Genomic DNA, 20,449 nt, shown 5'->3' with positions numbered 1-20,449 from the left:
TGGCAGTTTGTTGGATATGCTTCGAGTTATTTCTTCTATACATTTAGTATCTTCAACAGAGAGGCACACCAGGATTTGCTATAAATAATCCTGATGAGGATAATCAAAAGCTGTAGCCACGTGACTTCCTATTTTTCGTTCACTTTGATCTACTAGGTTCTTTGAGATACAGCTACTCCTATTTACTACTACTAATTCCTTGACATGGTATCCTCCTGAAGGGTATGTATCATTTTCCATTTTTTCCCTGAACATACATGCATGCTAATCTTTCCTGTGAGGACATTTATAGCAAATGAGAAATGCTGCATCAATTCAAGTTTTCAGAGAAATTCTCAAGGGGACTGAAGCAAGTACTCTTAGCTAAGCTGAGCAACAACATAATGATAATTCTGGGGAAGAAGGAGGAAGGCATGATTAGGAAAATGTAGATTACAATAAAAGTACAAAATCAAAATGATAGCTTTGTGATACGAATATAATATATAAATGTATGTTGTATAATCAGATGTCTAATTTCCATGAGCCCTTATTAAGTATCAGATAGTGTTCTGAGCACACTGCATGCACTATCTAAATCCTCACATCAACACTGAGAAGTAAGTACTGTTGCTTTTCACATTTGCTAGATGGTCAAACTGTAACCAAATCACACTATATGTAACTAATAGATCAAGTTTTCAAGTTCAGTCTATCTGACTCCAAAGTTCATTTATCTCGTTTCTTCAACCAATATTGAGCTCCTACTCTGAGCAGACAAGGGTCTCTGTCCACCTGACTTTTACAATCTTACTAGTATTGGTGATCGACAGTAATCATTAACATGAATTAGAGTCATAATACACACCATGAGTAGACGGTGGAAGATATCCCCTGATATATTCCAAATTTTTTGACCTATATTTGGCATCATTTGGGCTAGGTCTGGACTGACTGAGAGGTAGGAGACATTTATAGGAAATGACTGCTTTACGCTGCCTGCCTGACATGCTTGATTCAGGGAAGAATGTTGGTAGAGAGAAGGGAAAGAGAGTAACAGTGAGTATGTGAAGGTAGCCTAAGACAAATCATGGAGATAAGAAAGGGTTACAATCATAACAGGTTATGTGAGTCCCATAGAAATCTCTTTTGCAAATAAATTAGAAATAAATTGTGGGGAAATATTTGGAAAATCCCCAAATAACTAAATAATTCACCTTAAAATAACTCCTAGATCAAAAAAGAAATTCAAATGAAAATTGGAAGCTATTTTGAGCTGAATGAAAATGAAAGTAAAACATAAAATATGTGGGAGGCAGCTACAAAGGTACTCAAAGGGAAATTTATGACATTAAAAAGCCTTTTTAGCAATGACCTCAGTTTCTACCTTAAAAATTAGAAGAAAAAGGAACAAATGAAACCCTAAGGACCAAAAGAATGTACATTATGCAGATCAAAGGAGAAATCAATGAAATGAAAAACAGAAAATAGAAAAGATAAGTGAAACAAGAGGCTATGTATGTCTTTGAAAATGTCTTAACTGAGGAAACTCTTGCCAGACTAATCAAGGCAATAAAGATGAAAACTGAAATTATTAATATCAATAATTAGACAGGTGATATGGTAAAAGTTTCCACAGAAGATTTCTTGACCTACTAAACATAGAACTTTCATATGATCCAGCAATTCCACTCCTAGGTATTTACCCAAAGGACACAGAAACATCAATTCCAAAGAGCACCTGCACCCCTATGTTTATAGCAGCACTATTTACAATAGCTAAGCTTTGGAAACAACCCAAATGCCCAAAAATAGATGACTGGATCAAGAAGATGTGGTACATATACACAATGGAATATTACTCAGCAATCAAAAAAGATAAACACATGCAATTTGCAGCAACATGTATGGCGCTGGAAGGGATCATGCTCAGCGAAATAAGCCAAAAAGAAAAAGAAAAATACCAGATGGTCTCACTCATAGCAGGAATCTAGAAAACTTAAATAAGGGACCAGGGAAAAGAATAACTATAAGAAAGAAAATATCAAAATCAACAAACAACTATGAACCAGAGACACTCTATGGGGGGTGGGGGATGGGGAAAGGAGGGCTTGGGGTCAAAATAAGGGGGTTGTAATTGTATGGGGAATATAAAAATAAAATTAAAAAAAAAAGAATTCCAAAAGAAAAAAAAAGTTTCCACAGAGATTAAAAGGAGAACAAAGAATATTATGGACAGTTTTATGCCAATAAATGTCACAAATTAAATGAAATGAAAAAATTCCTTGAAATATGGGAATTCACTGATGAAAAATAACTAACCTGATGAATCCTTCTTCTATTAAATAAATGGAATTTTTTATTGAGGTATAATTTACATATAATATTAGATTAGTGTTAGTGGTACAACCTGTTGCCAGGGAAGGACTTTAATAAGGAGAGTGTCATGGAAAAATTTCCATTGACTGAGGGTTAGGAATCCACTGTTGTCGTCCAGACTTGGACTAAGATGATGGTAGTGGAGAGAGGGCGATGTAAACACATACTTAGGCGCTGATAGCCTAGATGTAAAGCGTAAGATAGAGTGCATCAAAGAGCCGATATCAGTTCTCAATTGCTGCGGAACAAGTTACTCAAACAAATGTTTATTATTCCACACAGTATCTCTAAAGGTCTAAAATCTGGGAGCAGCTTTGTTCTGGCTCTTGACTCTCCTGAGGTTGCAATCAAGCTGTTGGCAGGTGTTACAGTTCCCCTTATGCAGACTAAAGTTGGAGGATCTGCATTCTGCACTCACAAGATTGTTTGCAGGCCTCACTTCCTTACAATGTAAGGGATACTTGATATGGGAGCTGGTTTCCCCCAAAGCGAATCTTCAGATGGTCAAAATGAACAGAGATGAAGAAAGAAGCTAGGGGCCTCCCCGGTGGTGCAGCGGTTGAGTGTTGGGTTGCGAAGCTGCCCGCAACCTCTGCATTGCCGGTTAGATCCCCGGCTACTCCCCAGCCACCGCAGGAGGGTCCCACATGGCGCGCAGACCCCTCCTGCCGCCCGCTGCTCCCCTCAGCAGTGTACTTCGGTCCTTCTACCTGCTCTGCTCCCCGCTCTGGCTCTGGTGAATTCTCTCACCCTCCTGCGCTTCTGACTGTACCCAGTGCTTGTATGAAATATAAATAAATAAATAAATAAATCTTAAAAAAAAAAAGGAAAGAAGCTAGTGTTTTTTTCATGATATAATCTCAGGAGGGATATATTATCACTTCTGCCATATTCTATCAGTCATACAGGCCAAGTTTGAGACACTGTGTGAAGGGACTGCACAAGAATGTAAATCCCAGGAAGCGAGTTCATTAGGGGAAATCTGGTTACCACTGTACCCATATGAAAAAGATGGCACTTTCAAGTTACAGTAATTTGAGGTGTGTGTGTGTGTGTGTGTGTGTGTGTGTGTGTGTTTATGAGAGAGAGACAGAGAGAGAGAGACAGAGAGAGAGAGACAGAGACAGACACAGAGACAGAGAGAGACCAGTTGGCTTATTTTCTTACAAAGGGACAATTTGCAAAGTTATGTGCAGGAAGTAGGGAGTTCACAAAGAATAATGTAAGAACCCAGAACTAGAATCAGTAGAGCTGACCAAAGAGCAAGAGAAGCAAGGGTTGCAGGAACTCTGAAGGAGAGAGACTCGTGGCGAGTAGGCCCTCCTCAATGGGAATCATGTCATACAGTCAGGAGACACAATCAGCAACGTGCTAGGATTTACGGGAGGTGATTGTTAGCATCATTTCCCAATGTTGCATTCAATGATATCACACTGGTTGCCACATAGGTTGGGTTGGCAAGATTATACCACAGAAATCAGCAAATACTATAAACCAGAACTTTTTCTTTTTCTTTTTCCAGAGCGCCAATTATTAAGTATTCACAAGCACACTGCTGGACAGAGGCTGCATGAGGTAATGGCTTCACGTGAAAGCTAAGACAACAAAGATGAGTATGGCCCAACCTCAACCAGTAAGTTGGAGGACACAGGAGTCTCTATACAAACCTCCTCTGGGTTGTGTGTTCCAACAATATAACATGATTCCCCTTGAGGAGGACCGGCTCCCCATGACTCTCCCCCTTCAGGGTTCTGCAACCTCTGCTTCTCTTGTCCTTTGGGCAGAAGGTGGAGAAGGACAGTGGGTCCAGCATTACCAGGTTGCAATGGTTATCAATCATGATTCTCTGATTTCTTCTGTGAGCAACTGTGTGGACAGTGACTCAATTTACTCAAAGAGAAATATACAATGTGTTATTTGTCACAATATCTCTTAATTATACTTTCATACCCGTCTTTATCACTGCTGATTTCCATGTCAATGATGGTAATTTCGATAACTGGATTTTCGAGTAGGACCAGGGAATGAGTTCATTTTTTTGGTTTGTTTTTATTTTTAATGTTTTAAGCAGTAGAAAGATGTAAGGGAGTTCAACAAATCAAAATACACCAAAGAATAAGGTCTCGCAGAGTGCAGAACCAGGGTAGTTCTGGATTATCAAAGTAGCATGACTGAATCAATGATATCAAAGCATCTGTTGAAATAAATGCTATTCCAATTTTTTAAAACAGTTACTGTGCTCAAGATGCACTGTTCTATAAATATGATTTCTATAATAAAATATGATTGGCCAACTTCTATCAGTCATTACACTTAGCAAGAAGAAGGCTGAGTCCCTTGACTGACAGTCACAAGGACCCAGTAATTCCCAACAAGCAATTCAGAGCACTTGTAAGAGCAGAAGCACAAATAGATAGTGGGAAGCCAAGGAACAGCAAATGTCCACTACACTCTGGGATATGACCTTGCTCCAGGGCCCCTCTGGAGTTGAAGGGTGGTGACCATTAATAGAGAAGGAGCTGGGAATTAATTGTTCCTTTAAAATCTCCAGGCATAATGTCAATAGTCAGAATGTCACACTCTGACATCAAGAGAGTAAACATTGGAAAAATCACAGGTAGGTAAATAAATGTTGAAACTAAAACAAATAGGAAAAAATGAATATAAAAATGAACAAACTTTTAAAAATTAAATAAATAGGAAAAGAAAAGTTGAAAGTGTTGCTGTTTAAAAGCAAGATCAAATAGCACTGTTTTACCAAGCCTGATGAACAGGTAAGTATGCTCCAATAGCATTTAGAATAAGTGGAAATTATAGAGTTAATAGAGACAGGCTGTAAGTATTATGAGTTTGTAGGAGACTTTCTGCTATACCTCAGTCATAAATAAGAGTTAAGAGAAAATGCTTGGCCCTTAAGATCTATAGCCTAGGGAGACCTAGACCCGCATTGTTCTTATTTCTCCTTCACTCCTTCAAGCTCTGCTGCCCTTCAAGATCCAGCATGCACATCTCCTCTCAGAACCTTCCCAGCCCAGCTCAGTCCACTCCAATGTACAATTAAACAATGCTTTTTATCCCATGCATTTGACACTTGCCAAATAATGCCTTGTTACATATAACGTATGCATCCTGATCCTCTCACTTAGGGTTCAAGAATATTGGTGGCAGAACTTCTGTCTGAAGATGATAAGTTGGCTGTTTGAAGTTTAACATGACTTTTAAAAACTTTGTTCTTTTTTCTCTTTTGTAGTTCCTTTTCTGCCTAAGCTTGAAATAGGGAACTTAACAAGATTTGGATCTCTTTCCTCTTTTTTTCTACCTTACAATGTTCTTGAGAGAATTAATGCGAGTACACATGTGGAAACCTATGCAGTGCTTGCACTTGGCTGGCTCAATGCTGTTTGATACTCTTTCCTCTCTCATTCAAGATGTCCCAAGCACAGAGGAAGATCCTTGTGATGATTATTAATATTGATTGTATTTGTCTCATGCTGCATGTTCTTTCTCAATAATATTATTCACTTGGGCAACTGTGATCTTTAAAGGGATGACTCTCCAGCTGACTCATCTTTCACACCCCAGGCCCATAGTTCCAACTGGATGTTCTGTGAACATCTCACACCAAACACATCCTCCTATACAAACCAAGTCCTTCTTTTCATTAAAGCACTTTATCACAAGTCATTCCCTATATGCTTAAAATCTCAGAAATCTTTCAGCTCCAGCATCTTTCTCTCATTTTTCTGACCCAATACCTTGATTAAGTCTACCACTGTGTTCAATTTTCTCTGCAGCCCCATGTCTAACCTTCATTAAATTTCAACTCAATCCTTGCAAGAATGTCCTGACTAATCCCTCTTTCTCTGTACCCCATACTTTACACAACCACTAGCGTTCTTTTCCTAAGTTTCTTAAGAAACTCCAGCACCCTCCCCACATACACTAAAGCTTTAAGTCTCCTTGATGTTGCACATAAACAATACAAGCTGTCTACAATTTGTAGCCCCAACAATCTCTCATCTCATCTCTTCTACAATCCCCAAACCTAATGCCTGTATGTCACAGTCCCAGAACATGGCCTCTTCTAGCACAAAGTTAATTTTGTTGAAGCTATCTCTTCGGTTATTAATGGTCTCGCCACCCAGGATCTTCTAATGTTTAGTCTCCAAATCATCTTAAAATTGTTCCTTCAAGTTGTAGAGAACAGAATATGTGTCAGGGGAATTATATATATCATCACATTTAATCTTCGTCACAATAGAGCAAGTCTGGTATTACAAACCCTTGATGCGTTATCCAATTGTGAGGTCAGCTGTGCTTTCATATTCAGAATGTCTTTTTTTTTTCCCAGAAAGATAATAACATAACAGAATGTATCTTGGTTTCCCTATCTGTAAAATGGGGAGGGTAAATGCTACCCTAATTCTTCCTTTGTGGGATTGTTGTGAAACAGGCCATGTGTTCCTTTAGAGAATGACCTGCTGAAATGCCTTTATTACATTTGGGGATCTATTTGTTTGACTGTTACCAACAGTCACAAGAGTTTAAGAACAATACCTTACTAGAAAAATAAATGGACCTAAGTTTCAGTTACCTATTTTATATCAGGAAAGTAATTTGAATAGTAATAAGAGCTCTCACTTTGTTGGATGTTCTTGTTGATGTTTTTTCTTTATTTTCATTTCCCCTCTACTACTTACCACACCCTTTACTCAGTGTTTCCTATCAAAATCACAGCCCTCTGCTGCTGCATTGAAAACCCTTTATTTAGTTTTCTGGCCTATTTTGCTATTAACTCAGAATTTTCTCTGGCAAAAATATTATGCTAGTGGATGATTCCCTTCTCTGACAAAAATACTCCATGACAATTATGCTGACTTTTAGGAATTCATTATAAACAGCACTAACAAACTCATTTCCTTTATTCTGGGTCTGTATGCAGAAGGTATCAAGAATGTAATGCTGGCTGGGATCTGGAAGATCAACTAGTGCATGTGACCAGGATTTATTGAGTTATCTATTACATTTAAAGAATTTAAGGAGCAGGGAAGTGGAGCTAAAACTCACACAGCTGGTTTATGACATAACACTGGCTAGGTCCCAGCTACCCCACCCACCTCCCTTCCCAGGCAAACACAGACCATCTTTTTGTCACTATAGACAATTTTCCTAGAATTTCATAAAAGTGGAATCATATACAGTATGTGGTTTTGTATCTGTGTTGTTTTTTTTTTATTCAATACAATGGTTTTGAGATTCATCCACACTGCTGCATATGTTGGAAGTCTTTTTATTACTGAGTAGTATTTCATTATAAAAATATATCACAATTTATCTTTTCTTCTGCTTATGGATGTTTGGATTATTTCCATATTTTTATTATTATGAATAAATTTGCTACATCCTTGTAAGTATCTTTTTGTGAGTATATATTCTTATTGTCCTATATTACATATTTATGAGTAGGTTTGGGTCAGAAGATAAAATATATATCTCATTTTATAGAAATTACAAGTTGCTTCACATCTTCACCCAAAATTTCAGTCGCTAGTTATATTAGTGAGGGTTCTCCAGAGACTCTGAATCTGTAGACTTTAGAAGGAAATCTATTACAAAGAATTGGCTCACATGACTATGCAAGCTTAGAAGTCCCATGATCTACCATCTGAGGTAAAAGACCCAGGAAAGCTGTGGTTTATTTCAGAGCAAGTCCGAAGACCTAAGAACTGGGGAGGGAGGGGGAGGCAGTAGTATAAGTCTCACTCCAATTACCAGAGCAGATGAGATAAGATGTCTCAGCTGAAGCAATAAGGCAGAAAATCCTTTGTCCTTTGCTCAACTCGGATCCAAACAGACTGGATAATGTCATCCAAATGATATCCAAACTGTTATCCAAAGCAATATATAGATTCAATGGAATCCTAATCCAAGTTTCAATGGAATTGTTCAAAGAAATAGAGAAAACATATTGACATTTACATGGAACAACAAAAGGTGAAAAACAGCCAAAGCAACCTTGATTTAAAAATAAAGATAAGTGTAGATATCACACTCCCAGACTTCAAACTACGCTACAAGACTACAGTAATCAAAACAGTGTGTTATTAGAACTTTTAAAAAGATGCACACACCAATGGGATAGAATTGAGAATCCAGAATAATCCCATATTTATATGGACAGTTAATTTATGAAAAAGGAGCCAAGAGTATACAATGGAGAAAGGAAAGTCTTTTTAAAAAAAAATTGTACTGAGAAAACTGGAAAGCTACAAACAAAAAAATGGAATTAGACCACTTTCTTGTACCATGCATTAAAAATTAACTCAAAATCAATTAAAATTTTGATGTATGACCAGAAACCATAAAAAAAAATACATAGAAGAAAACATAGACAAAACACTCCACAACAGTGGCTTCAGGGTTTGTTGGGGGACTTGACTCTAATGACAAGGAAAACAGAAGCAAAAATAAACAACTGGGCCCACATTAAGCTAAAAAGTTCAGCAAAAGAAACTATCATTAAAACAAAAAGAATGGGAGAAAATATTTCTACCTCATATACAACCAAAATGTACAATGAACTCATGTAATTCAACAAAAATAAAACATATCACACAATCAAAAAATGGGCAGAAGAGGTAAGTAGATACTTCTCCAAAGAAGACATGCAGATGGTCAACAGGCAAATAAAAAATGTTCAACAATGTGGAGGTTCCTCAAAATACTAAAAATAGATCTACCATATGATCTAGCAATTCCACTCCTAAGCATATACCCAAAGAATACAAAAACACTAATTTGAAGGACATAGGCACCCTATGGTCACTGCATCACTATTTACAATAATCAAGTTATGGAAACAACTTAAATGTCCAAGGACAGACTGAGTGGATTAAAAAGGTGTGGTACCTATATACAGTGGAATATATACCCAGCTGTAATAAAAAAAAAAAAAAAAAAGAACTCTTGCCATTTGTGGCAATATGGGTGGAACTGGAGAGGATTGTGCTAAGGGAAATAAGTAAAAAGGAGAGACACAAATATCAGATGATTGCACACATGTGAAATACAGTGGAAAAATACAACAAAGGAAATGAGAAAACTAAATCAGAACAAACCCTAGAAATATGATAGAAATATGACTGCAGTATTGAAGCTGCTAGAAAGGGAGAGCAGTTAAGGGATGGGAGCAAAGGGGAGATGGGGTCCAATGCTCTAGGTTAAAGAACTATGGGTACTTTGATGGTGGGGGTGGTATGGTAACATACCTCTGCGGAGGTGTGAACCTGCTTCAACATCTTATACAAAGTTGTAAACCAATGGTTACTTCAGTAAAGAAAATTTAGATTTTTGCATGTTATGCTTTTGAAAAATATTGGTCTGTAGCTTTCCTTTTTTGTAATATTTATGGTTGTTTTTAATGTTAGATTAATATTGGTCTCATAAATGAGTTGGAAATTATTCTTTCCTCCCAATTTTTTCTGAAATTTTTTAAGATTATAGATATACAGGGCCTCCCCTGGTGGCGCAGGGGTTGAGCTCTGGGCTGTGAAGCTGCCTGCAGCCTCTGCAGTGCCGGTTTGATACCCAGCAGCCGGTGAGGGTCCCACATGGCGCGCAGACCTCTCCTGCCATGCCCGCTGCTCCCCTCAGCAGTGTGTTTCGTCAGTCGGCCTGTTCTGCTCCCCTTTCTGGCTCTGGTGAATTCTCTTACCTTCCTGCGCTTCTGACTGTACCCAGTGCTTGTATAAAATAAATCTTAAAAAAAAATTATAGATATACATATATATGTATACATATATAATGTGTATGTAGTATTAACCAAAGAATACTATATAAATGTTAAGTTTCCACTCTATTATTCTCTAATGTGTGGTTCCTGGTGAGATGTTAATACCAAGCCATATGTTTAATAGTTATAACCTGACTCAACAAAGTCAAAACAAATTTCTCAATGGGTTAAAAAATTTACCATAACATTTCATGCCTTTATGCAATTATAAAAGCTAGTGATGGGGATACCTGAGCAGTTCACCAAGGTTTACTCCTTGCCTCTGAAATAAACATTTGGAACATTTAAATGTCAAAGGTGAAAGAGAATTAAAAATCCCCTAGTCGGCACCCTTATTTTGTACATGAAGTGATACCCAGCTATATGAAGGGCTGATTTACAATCACATACAATTATTCACTTGTGAATTCACCTAAAAATTCAATATCAGGGTGGGAGGGGAAAAAGTCAATATTAATTCTAAAAACAGTCATTAAGTGATTACCATATACCTGCCACTGAAAATATAAAAATGAGTGAGAACTAAAAGTCATTGAATTGTGTACTTAAAACAGGTGAGGGTTTCAGTAGGTAAATTATAGTTCAAACAAAACTGTTAAAAATGAAACAGTTCCAGTCCTTTCCATCAAGGAGATCACAGTTCAATGGAAGTATAAGGCAACAATAAACAATTACAGTAAAATGTGAACATGCTATCAATTAACAGACCAGTATGCTTACCCACTTAGCAGTGGAATACCCTGGAGTTCAGGCTTGGACCTCTTGTATTTTCTTTCTTTAACTACTCCCTTCATGATCTCATTTAGTGTCATGGCTTTAAATATCAATTGAATGTTGAAGACTCAAAATTTTTATCTCCAGCAGATGTCTCTGCCAAACTCCAGATTTATATTACAACCAACAACCTGACATTTCTTCTTTAAAGGCTAATAAACATCAAAACTTAACATATTCAAAACTAAATTTCTTATCTTCCCTTCTAAAGCTGCTCCTTCTACTACCTTCATCATCTCAGCTTCATCTTTTTAGTTGCTCAGGCCAAAAACCTCAGTCATCTTCAGTTTGTCTCTTTCTCTTGTTTGATCCTATTGGCGCTATACTCAACATGTAGTTGGAATCTAACCACTTCTCACCACATCCCCTGCCGTCATCCTAGTTCAAGTCACCATATTCCCATGTCTGTGTTATTGGATAGGATAGTCCATATTCTATAGACCAAAGGAAACCTTAAAATAGTAAATTAGATCCAGTCAGTTTTCTGGTCAAATCCTCCAATGCCTTCCTATTTCACTCCTAATAAAAAACAAAGTTCTCACAAAGACCCCATAAAATCTGGGCTCCCCTCTTCATTCTATTCCTTTTCGGATCCAGCTTTTACTACTGTTCTTCCTGCTCACTCTGTTTCATCCACATGGGCTTCCTTGCTGTTCAATCTACTTGGAGCTCTCTTCATCAGGTATCCCATTGCTCACGTCTTCATCTCCTTCAAGTCTTTGATCATGTAGAACCTTCTCATGGATCTCCCCTATTTCAATCTGTAAAGAATCTCCACCATCCACACATTACACTCCCTCCCCTTCTAGCTCCATTTTATCCATAAGCACTTAGCACCTTAAATGTTCCATAAATGATTTGCTTATTTAACTTTCACTATTTATCCACTTTAAGTCAAAAAACCTATGAAGATTTATGTGAGTTGTTCACCACTATTCTAGCACCTATCAGAGTAGACATTTAACAAAACATTTGAATGAGTGAAAAAATATGTCTCGAAAATTCCTCTCTTAGAGTGGAAAGGAATGGGATTTCTTTTGTGACCATTCAGGTTTGTTTAATTTTGGAAGAGGGTGGGGAATACCTAAAATGGGGGAGTTTTCTGCCTGTCAGGGAAGTGTTAACTGTGTTGACTTTACTGTGATGGATGGCCAGGAATTTTCCAGACAAAAAGATAATGAAGGATATCTTAGGTAGAAAAAAACAACATGTACATAAGCTGCGTATTTGTAAACCATGGCATGGTGATAATGCTAAAGAGCTGAGTGGTACAATGTGGATGTGTGGAGGAAGGAAAGTAAATGGCAGGTACAGAGAGGATGCCTGGAGGGCTAGTCAGAGGCAGACATGAAAGATGGGGCAGATTAAACCCCAGTCTCCCAACTCCCTCTCTGATTGTCCAATGCTTCATATGGCCTCCCTTTTCAGTCTAAAAATTATTTTTCTTTTAGGTATTGTAGGTTAATACCTTTGCCACCCACATTTTCATTTATAAATAAAGCTGTATTCATGATCCCAGCATGTGAGATTTAAGGCAGTTGATTATAAATATATGTACACTTAAAAACACAAAGAGCTGAAAGGGTTTATTTTTTTTTTAATTTATTTTTTTTAAATACAGGCAAGCCTGAAGAGCCCTCACAGGCAGCCTGTCAGTCTTTTTTTTTTAAATATTTATTTATTTATCTATCTATCTATCTATCTATCTATCTATCTATCTATCTATCTATCTATCTATCTATCTATACAAGCACTGGGTACAGTCAGAAGCGCAGGAGGATGAGAGGATTCACCAGAGCCAGAGTGGGGAGCAGAGCAGGCAGAAAGACCGAAGTACACTGCTGAGGGGAGCACAGGGAGGCAGGAGAGGTCTGTGTGTCATGTGGGACCCTCCTCTGGTGGCCGGGGAGTAGCCGGGGATCGAACAGGTGCTGCAGAGGCTGCGGGCAGCCTGGCAACCCAGTGCTTAACTGCTGCGCCACCGGGGAGGCCCAAGAGCGGAAAGGATTTATATTTTGAAATAGATTATAGATTTTTGATTACTTAAATCCAAAAGAATGACATAATTGAAACATCCAAAGAAGTGACAGCTGGTGCTTAGTGCAAGTCTATTTTCAACATCAATTTAGAGTGGAAACTCTGTAAAAAAAAAAAAAAAAAAAAAATACCAGTGATATAACACAGAGAGGACTACAGAAACAGATACAAATTTGAGGGTACTGAAAAGTGTCTCCAAATTATAAGGCAGTTGGTGGCTGTTGGTGTAACGTTATGCTGATAGTGATATTACATTATCCACCATATATTTGAATTATTCAGTTAAGCAATGAGGAGAAAGACAGTGTGTGTAGTAAACTAATCATGGTCTAAAATATTCAAATTTAATTCTTAGGAGTGATATTCTTAACTTCAGTTCTCCTTAATTTGATTTGTAAAGCTGAAGATCTTGCATCTTTTTATTAATTTTGTCAGCTAAGTATTAAATATTAAAAATAGGTAATGTGTAGAACAGTTATACATTCATTCATTCAACAAATATTTGACAATCTATTATGAGCAAAGAATGTAATTTGTTTTTGGATTATAAATGACACAAAAGCAAGTAGCTATTTTTCTTTTCTTAAAATAACTATGAGGAATACATTGCTCTATAATGTGGAGAATAACCATTCAAATGCATGGGTAAATTTAGTCTTATTTGATTAAGATAAAACAGTTGGAGAATTCCCCAAAAGTCATATGGAAAGTATCATTTCCATTGACATGTATGTGCAAAAACTGACCAAAAATTTGTTGAAACTTGTATCTGCCTGTATATGCCTTCATACAGACATGTCTCTGGGATTTCTTACACTGGAGTGCAGTTCCCGTCCAGCACATGGGAGCCTGATACTGCTAAAACAAGACCCATTTTCTATGTAGAAACACATACAGTCATAGTATTTTTAAATTGCATTCCTTGCAATATGTAGCAAGAGTCACACAGATGTTCCGTCCTTTTGACCTAGCAACCCTACTCCAGGGAACTTATCCAAAGAAACTAGTTCATAGAAGCAAAAATCTAGATGCACAAAGATGTTTATTACAAGGATATCTATTACAGCCCAAATCTGGAAGTTTTTACAATAGGAAAATGATTTAGAAAACATGTCACATTTATGTGATCAATAAAAATCAGAATGAAGATTACAAAAGTATTTTTGATAAATCTTAAATTAAAAGGCTGTATGTTTAAAATGGCATTTATATTGTGATTATAAATATGTAAAAATAGATGAGTGTGTGGAGAACTGGAAGATAAAATAGAAAAATGAAAAAAATTGTTAGGATAAAGGAATGAGGAATTACTTCTTATAGAAATGTATCAAGTTTTGTTATACATCAACTTTTCAACAGAAGATTATGCCCAGCAGAATCCACTCATGTCATTAGGTATGATATATCCACACAGATCACAAATGAAGGCTGGGTTTTGACAAATTTAATCCATTTGTGCTCTCTGTGTATTTCTATATAGTTATTTCTCTAGCATTACTCATTTTTACCTTTGCTTTCAACCACATAGAGCTTTTTCCATTACAGGTTTCCCCTTGATATCCAAAAGTAGAACATTCCTACAAAGCTGAAACGGAATAAAGTGAAGAAGGAATTACTGTTAACTTACATGGAAATTTTTTTAGAACATAGATGCCAAAAATAACCTACCACATATACTAAATAACAAACAAAAAATTAAAAATAACACATGCATATAATAAAAGCAGAACTACATGATAAGTGCACATCCTGCATACAGTAGCCTGGGGAAGGAGCTGCCCTGGCTGCTCCAGTTGATCACTGCCTCTGTTAGGTCTGCTGCAAAACAAACGCTGAAAGCTATTTTACTTTTCAACTTTTGTTGTAAAAATGAAAATTCTCTTTGTATTTCTTTTAGTTAGTGAAAACCAGTACCAATGCTGGTCTTTTGTAAAAACAAAAGGGCATAATGTGAACTTTCAAAAAGCAGGAGGTACCTTCCTATATGTGTTGGGCCCCAATCCAGACAGACCAAATGCAAGAGTCTGGGTTTTGGGCCTACACCTATATATTTTTTTTTGTCCAAAAAATTATTTTATTAATGCTTATTTAAAGTTTACTGTTAGTTTTAGTTGTCATGTCAATGCATAAAAGTTAAGATTTTATTCTATTTATTTATTTTTATTTAATTGCAGTAACATTGGCGCATATATATATATATTTTAAAAATTTTTTAAACTTCTTTTTTAAAGATTTATTTATCTATACAAGAACTGGGGTACAGGGGTCTCCCCTGGTGGTGCAGGCAGTTGAACGCCACACTGTGAAGCTCTCCACAGCCTCTGAAGTGAGGGTTCAATCCCAGCTGGCCGGCAAGGGTCCCACATGGCGTGGCAGACCTCTCCAGTCTTGCCTGCTGCTCCCCTCAGCTGTGTATTTCGTCAGTTTGCCTGTTCTGTTCCCCGCTCTGTCTCTGGTGAATCATCTCACCCTCCCACGCCTCTGGCCTGTACCCCGGTTCTTGTATGCATGAATAAATAAATCTTTTTATTTTTTAAAGATTTATTTATTTATACATGCACTGGGTACAGTCAGAAGCACCGGTGAGAGAATTCACCAGAGACAGAGCAGGTAACAGAACAGGCAGACTGCCGAAGTACACTGCTGAGGGGAGCAGCGTTTGTGGCAGGAGAGGTCTGCACGCCATGTGGGACCCTCACTTGGTGGCTGGGGATTGAACTGGCGCCGCAGAGTCTGAGGACAGTTTCGCAACCCAGCTCTCAACAGCTGCGCCCACGGTGGGCGGGGGGTGGGGGGGGCTGATTAAATAAATCTTTAAAAAAAAAAAAGAACCTGGGTACAGGCCAGATGCATGGGAGGGTGAGAGGATTCACCAGAGATAGAGCGGGGAGCAGAACAGCCAGACCGGAAACACTACTGAGGGGAGCAGCGGGCGAGACAGGAGAGGTCTGCTGCCCCATGTGGGAATCTCCCTGGCCAGCTGGGAATCAAACCTGCGCTGCAGAGGCTGCAGACAGCTTTATAGCACTGCACTCAACCCGCTGCACCACCAGAGAGACCCGACATATGTATTTTAAATCCACCTCCCCAACCCTGGTAATTCTGAGATGCAATTAGGTTCAGAACCACTAACATCACCATGCAAGAGAACCAATGGTCTTAAAGACAGCCTTTCTGAAATCAAAAAATAATTTTAAAACTTTATTTAAAATAAAAAATCAAAAATTACAGTCCATGTTCAAGTAGCTATTTTCAATTTTGATTCCCTGGAATGTAGGAAAATGTGGCAAATATGCTTGCATTACTATAATTCAAGGCATGCTTTCAAACTGTCCTCAGAACATGGGTAACTAAAGATCCTAGAGAAGGTAAATGAGCCACTCTCAGATCTTGCAATGTGACAGCTAGAGGTTCTTAGGCATTGCTCAGAAGACAAATATTCTTTCCTTATTAAATGTATCTATGGTGTTCAAAAGACTCTAGGCATCCCAGAATTTTTATTTTGACTTCTAACAATTTTCATTCAGCTGCTCCCAGCAGGCATATTCCCTATGGCAGTAACAGAGAATGAGGGAGAGCTTTCAGAGGTGCAAGAGGAACAGAGCCCCCCATAAATGGTGCTCTCAGTTTTAGCCTGGTGATGAAACCTCTCGATCTGCCTTTAATCCATTCTCTTTTTTGACTAGTAGTTCTTCCATTTTCTCTTTGATTTATTGGTTTTATAGATGGACCATGTCTCAGGATATTAAAGTTGGAAAGAACTTCCCCAATCCTTGTATTTTTAAGTTGAAAAACCCATGGCCCAGAGAGGATAAATGATTTGCTGATGATCACATAACTTGATGAGGCAAATCTCCTCTCTTGCCTTAAAGGTCATTTTTCTTTTCATTATCATCAAGACACTCAAGCCATCAACCCACAGTCCGTAGGGCATGTGCATTAAGTTCTAATAGTGGGGACAACTGGCAGTGATTCAACCTCACCCTCTTGCCCAGCTATCGTATGACTGGTGATACATATCTCAGATATCTGCTGTGATGTACTGCAGGCATTCAGGCTGGATCGTGCTCAGCAGGAAGCTAGGGGACAGTGAACCTTTAATACATCCTTGTTAACAACACACCTTCATAAGAGTAGGTAGGCTTACAGTAGAAAAGAAGTAACCCTAACGTACCCTAGACTGCATGTCAAACTGCTCACCTCAAAATGCCAAGTGAGAATAATTCAGTGTGCACAGGCTTTGTCTATATGCTATCAATCATTTATGTGTTTCTATATTCAGCAAGTACCAACATATGGATGCACTATAGTTTGGATTACTTGAAAGACTTGGTTTTCACAATTCTGTATCCATTTTTTTACAGAAAAGATAATGGGATGTTACTACACTAAAGGTTACTTGTGGCACTGATGGTTCCAGTAAGCCTAACTGCTACGGACTAAATTGGGTTTCTTTTGTCCCCCACCCCAAAACCCCAGATCCATTAATTGAAGTTGAAACTCACAAGCGACAGTACTGGAGATGGGACCTTTGAGGAGGTGATTAAGATTAAATATGGAGATTTTAGAACAGGGACATTTCTCCAGTAAAGACTGCCTGAAACCAGCAGAAGGCTGCCAGAGGAGCCAGAGGTGAGCTGGAAAGTTCACCCATGCCAGGCCCCTTCTGGCCTGCAGTCCAAGCCCAGAGGGGGAGCGGGAACCCACCACTGGAGCAGACCAGGCGCACAGGGAGTGCGTCCCGCATCGCCATTTTAGAACAGGGACATTTCTTCAGTAAAGACTGCCTGAAACCAGCAGAAGGCTCACTGAGGAGCTAGAGGGAAGCACAGAAGTTCACCCAAGATGCCGGCCAGACCCAGAAACACAGTGTCCCAATGCATACGGCAAATTAGAAAACAGACAGTAGGGAGTAGAAGAACCACACGCAACCTAGCAACTCCTCAGGAAAAAAGCACACCACAAAAAGGAAACCACCCCCACCCCCCCCCGATTGCAATGACAGTAACTTGGAAGAACTTCTGAGCCTTCCAGAAAGAGAATTTAAAATTGCCACGATTAAAAAACTGACAGAAGTCATAAAGGAAAACAATGATAAGGGAAAAATAATCAATGATCAGAAGAATGAAACTGAGTCCCTAAAGAGGGAAGAAAAAGAAATGCAGGAGATCAAAGAATTAATGGAGGCACTAAAGAACTCTGGGAAAAGAAATGAAAGCAGAATAGATGAAATGGAAGAACAAATAAGTACTCTTGAAGACACAGGAAAGTAAAAAGAACCAAAACAGAAAAGGAAAGAGAAGTACGAAGGAAAAAGACAGAAGAAAGACTTCGGGAACTATCTGACTCCATGAGGAAAGGAAATATAAGAGTTATAGGAATACCAGAAGGAGAGGAGAGAGATGCAGGAACAGAGAAAATATTCAAGGAGATAATTGAAGAGAACTTCCAAACGTGAAGAAGGAGCTGAAAATTGATATACAAGAAGAACACCAAACTTCCACGACAAAAGGAAAAATACAGCAAGACACATGATAGTAAAGCTCCCAAGAATCCAGGACAAGGAAAAAATAATGAAGCTGGCAAGAGGGAAGAAACAGATAACATTCAAAGGAAAACCAATCAGGCTGACATCAGACTTCTTCGAAGAAACACTACGGGCAAGGAGAGAGTGGAGGGACAGAGTCAGAAGACTCCAAGAAAACATATGCCAACCAAGAATACTCTATCCCGCAAAGCTCTCCTTCCTCTATGAAGAAAGAATAAGGACCTTCTCAGACAAACAGAAACTCTGGAATTTCATTGCGACTAAACCCCCACTCCAAAAAATACTACAAGGAGTTCTAAAGCCAGAACCTCAGAGGGACGAATAACAATGAAAGAAGGCCAAAAAAAAAAATTTATTAAAATAATAAATAAATAAAATCAAAGGAAAGACAAACACAATGGCAAATGTAAATGGACTAAACTCTTCAATAAAAAGACACAGAGTCGCAGGCTGCATTAAGAAACAAAACCCAACCTTTTACTGTCTCCAGGAAACACATTTAGCTACAAAAGATAAAAATAGACTTAAAGTTAAAGGATGGAAAACAATCCGACAAGCAAATGGACCAAAAAAGAAAGCAGGAACAGCTATACTTATATCAGATAAAACAGATTTCAAACTCAAAAAGATAAAAAGAGACCCCAACGGTCACTACATTATGATCAAGGGGACAATACTTCAAGAGGAAATAACACTCATTAACATATATTCACCAAACGAAGGAGCACCAAAATATATCAGACAACTATTGGCATCTCTGAAAAGAGACATCAGAGAAAACACATACGTAGTGGGAGATTTCAACACACCACTATCAACAATGGATAGATCAACGAGACAAAAAATAAGTAAAGACACTAAAGCTCTAAATAAGGACCTAGAGCGCTTGGGCTTAACAGACATCTATAGAACACTAAACCCAAAAAAAAAAACGGAGTACACATTTTTCTCAAGCACACATGGATCATTCTCCAGGATCGATCACATACTGGGACACAAGACAAACATCAACAGATACACCAAGATTGAAATCATACCAACCATCTTTTCTGACCATGAAGGCATCAAACTAGAAATAAACCATAAAAAGAAGGCAAGGAACTCTCCTACCTTATGGATATTGAAAACCACACTACTGGAAGACCAGTGGACTAATGAGATCAAAGAAGAAATTAAAAAATTCTTTGAATTGAATGACAAGGAGGACACCAATTTCCTAAATGTATGGGATGCAGCAAAAGCAGTAATAAGAGGAAAATATATAGCAATAGAGGCTCACATCAAGAAACAAGAAAGAACTCAAAGAAACAACTTAATCTCGAAGCTCAAAGATCTAGAAAAAGAAAAACAAAAAAAACCCAAGACTGGTAGAAGAAAAGAAATAATAAAAGCCAAAGCAGAAATAAATGAAATTGAAACTAAAAAAACAATCCAAAAGATCAATGAAACCAAGAGCTGGTAGTTCAAAAAAATCAATAAAGTAGACAAACCCCTAGCCAGGCTCACAAAGGAAATAAGGCAGAAAGCACAATTAAACAGGATCATAAATGAAAGAGGAGAAATCACAATGGACACAGCAGAAATCAAAAGAACAATCAGTAACTACTATGAACAGTTATATGGAAACAAGTTCAACAATCTAGAGGAGATGGACAAATTCCTACAACTCTACAATCACCAAAGCTAGATAAAGAAGAAATAGAACACCTAAACAGACCAATTACAAGCAGTAAAATTGAAATGGTAATCAAAAACCTCCCCAAAAACAAAAGCCCAGGACCTGATGGATTTACAAATGAATTCTACCAAACATTCAGAGATGAATTAGTGCCTATCCTTCACAAACTATTCCAAAAAAGTGAGAAGGAAGGGACAATCCAAAACACGTTCTATGAAGCCAACATTACACTAATACCAAAACCAAACAAGGACAACACAAA

The 20,449-nt window shown here is 38.0% G+C and overlaps 1 long non-coding RNA gene across 5 annotated transcripts in view; it reads left to right on the top strand.

The window, feature by feature from the left end:
- LOC119259766 (uncharacterized) overlaps window positions 1-20,449 on the top strand; it is an 89,760-nt gene that overhangs the window by 28,059 nt on the left and 41,252 nt on the right. For all 5 annotated transcript variants that reach the window (XR_008554324.1, XR_005128553.2, XR_005128554.2 and 2 more), the window contains exon 2: window positions 3,881-3,991. This is a non-coding gene — a long non-coding RNA (uncharacterized LOC119259766). The remainder of the gene's footprint in view (window positions 1-3,880; window positions 3,992-20,449) is intronic.

The sequence above is a fragment of the Talpa occidentalis genome, unplaced genomic scaffold (assembly GCF_014898055.3).
Source record: "Talpa occidentalis isolate TD23 unplaced genomic scaffold, MPIMG_talOcc4v2.1 talOcc4.5, whole genome shotgun sequence".
NCBI classification, from domain to species: Eukaryota; Metazoa; Chordata; class Mammalia; order Eulipotyphla; family Talpidae; genus Talpa; species Talpa occidentalis.
Note: the sequence above shows the minus strand (reverse complement) of the source record. Positions and strands in the feature narration are given on the sequence as shown.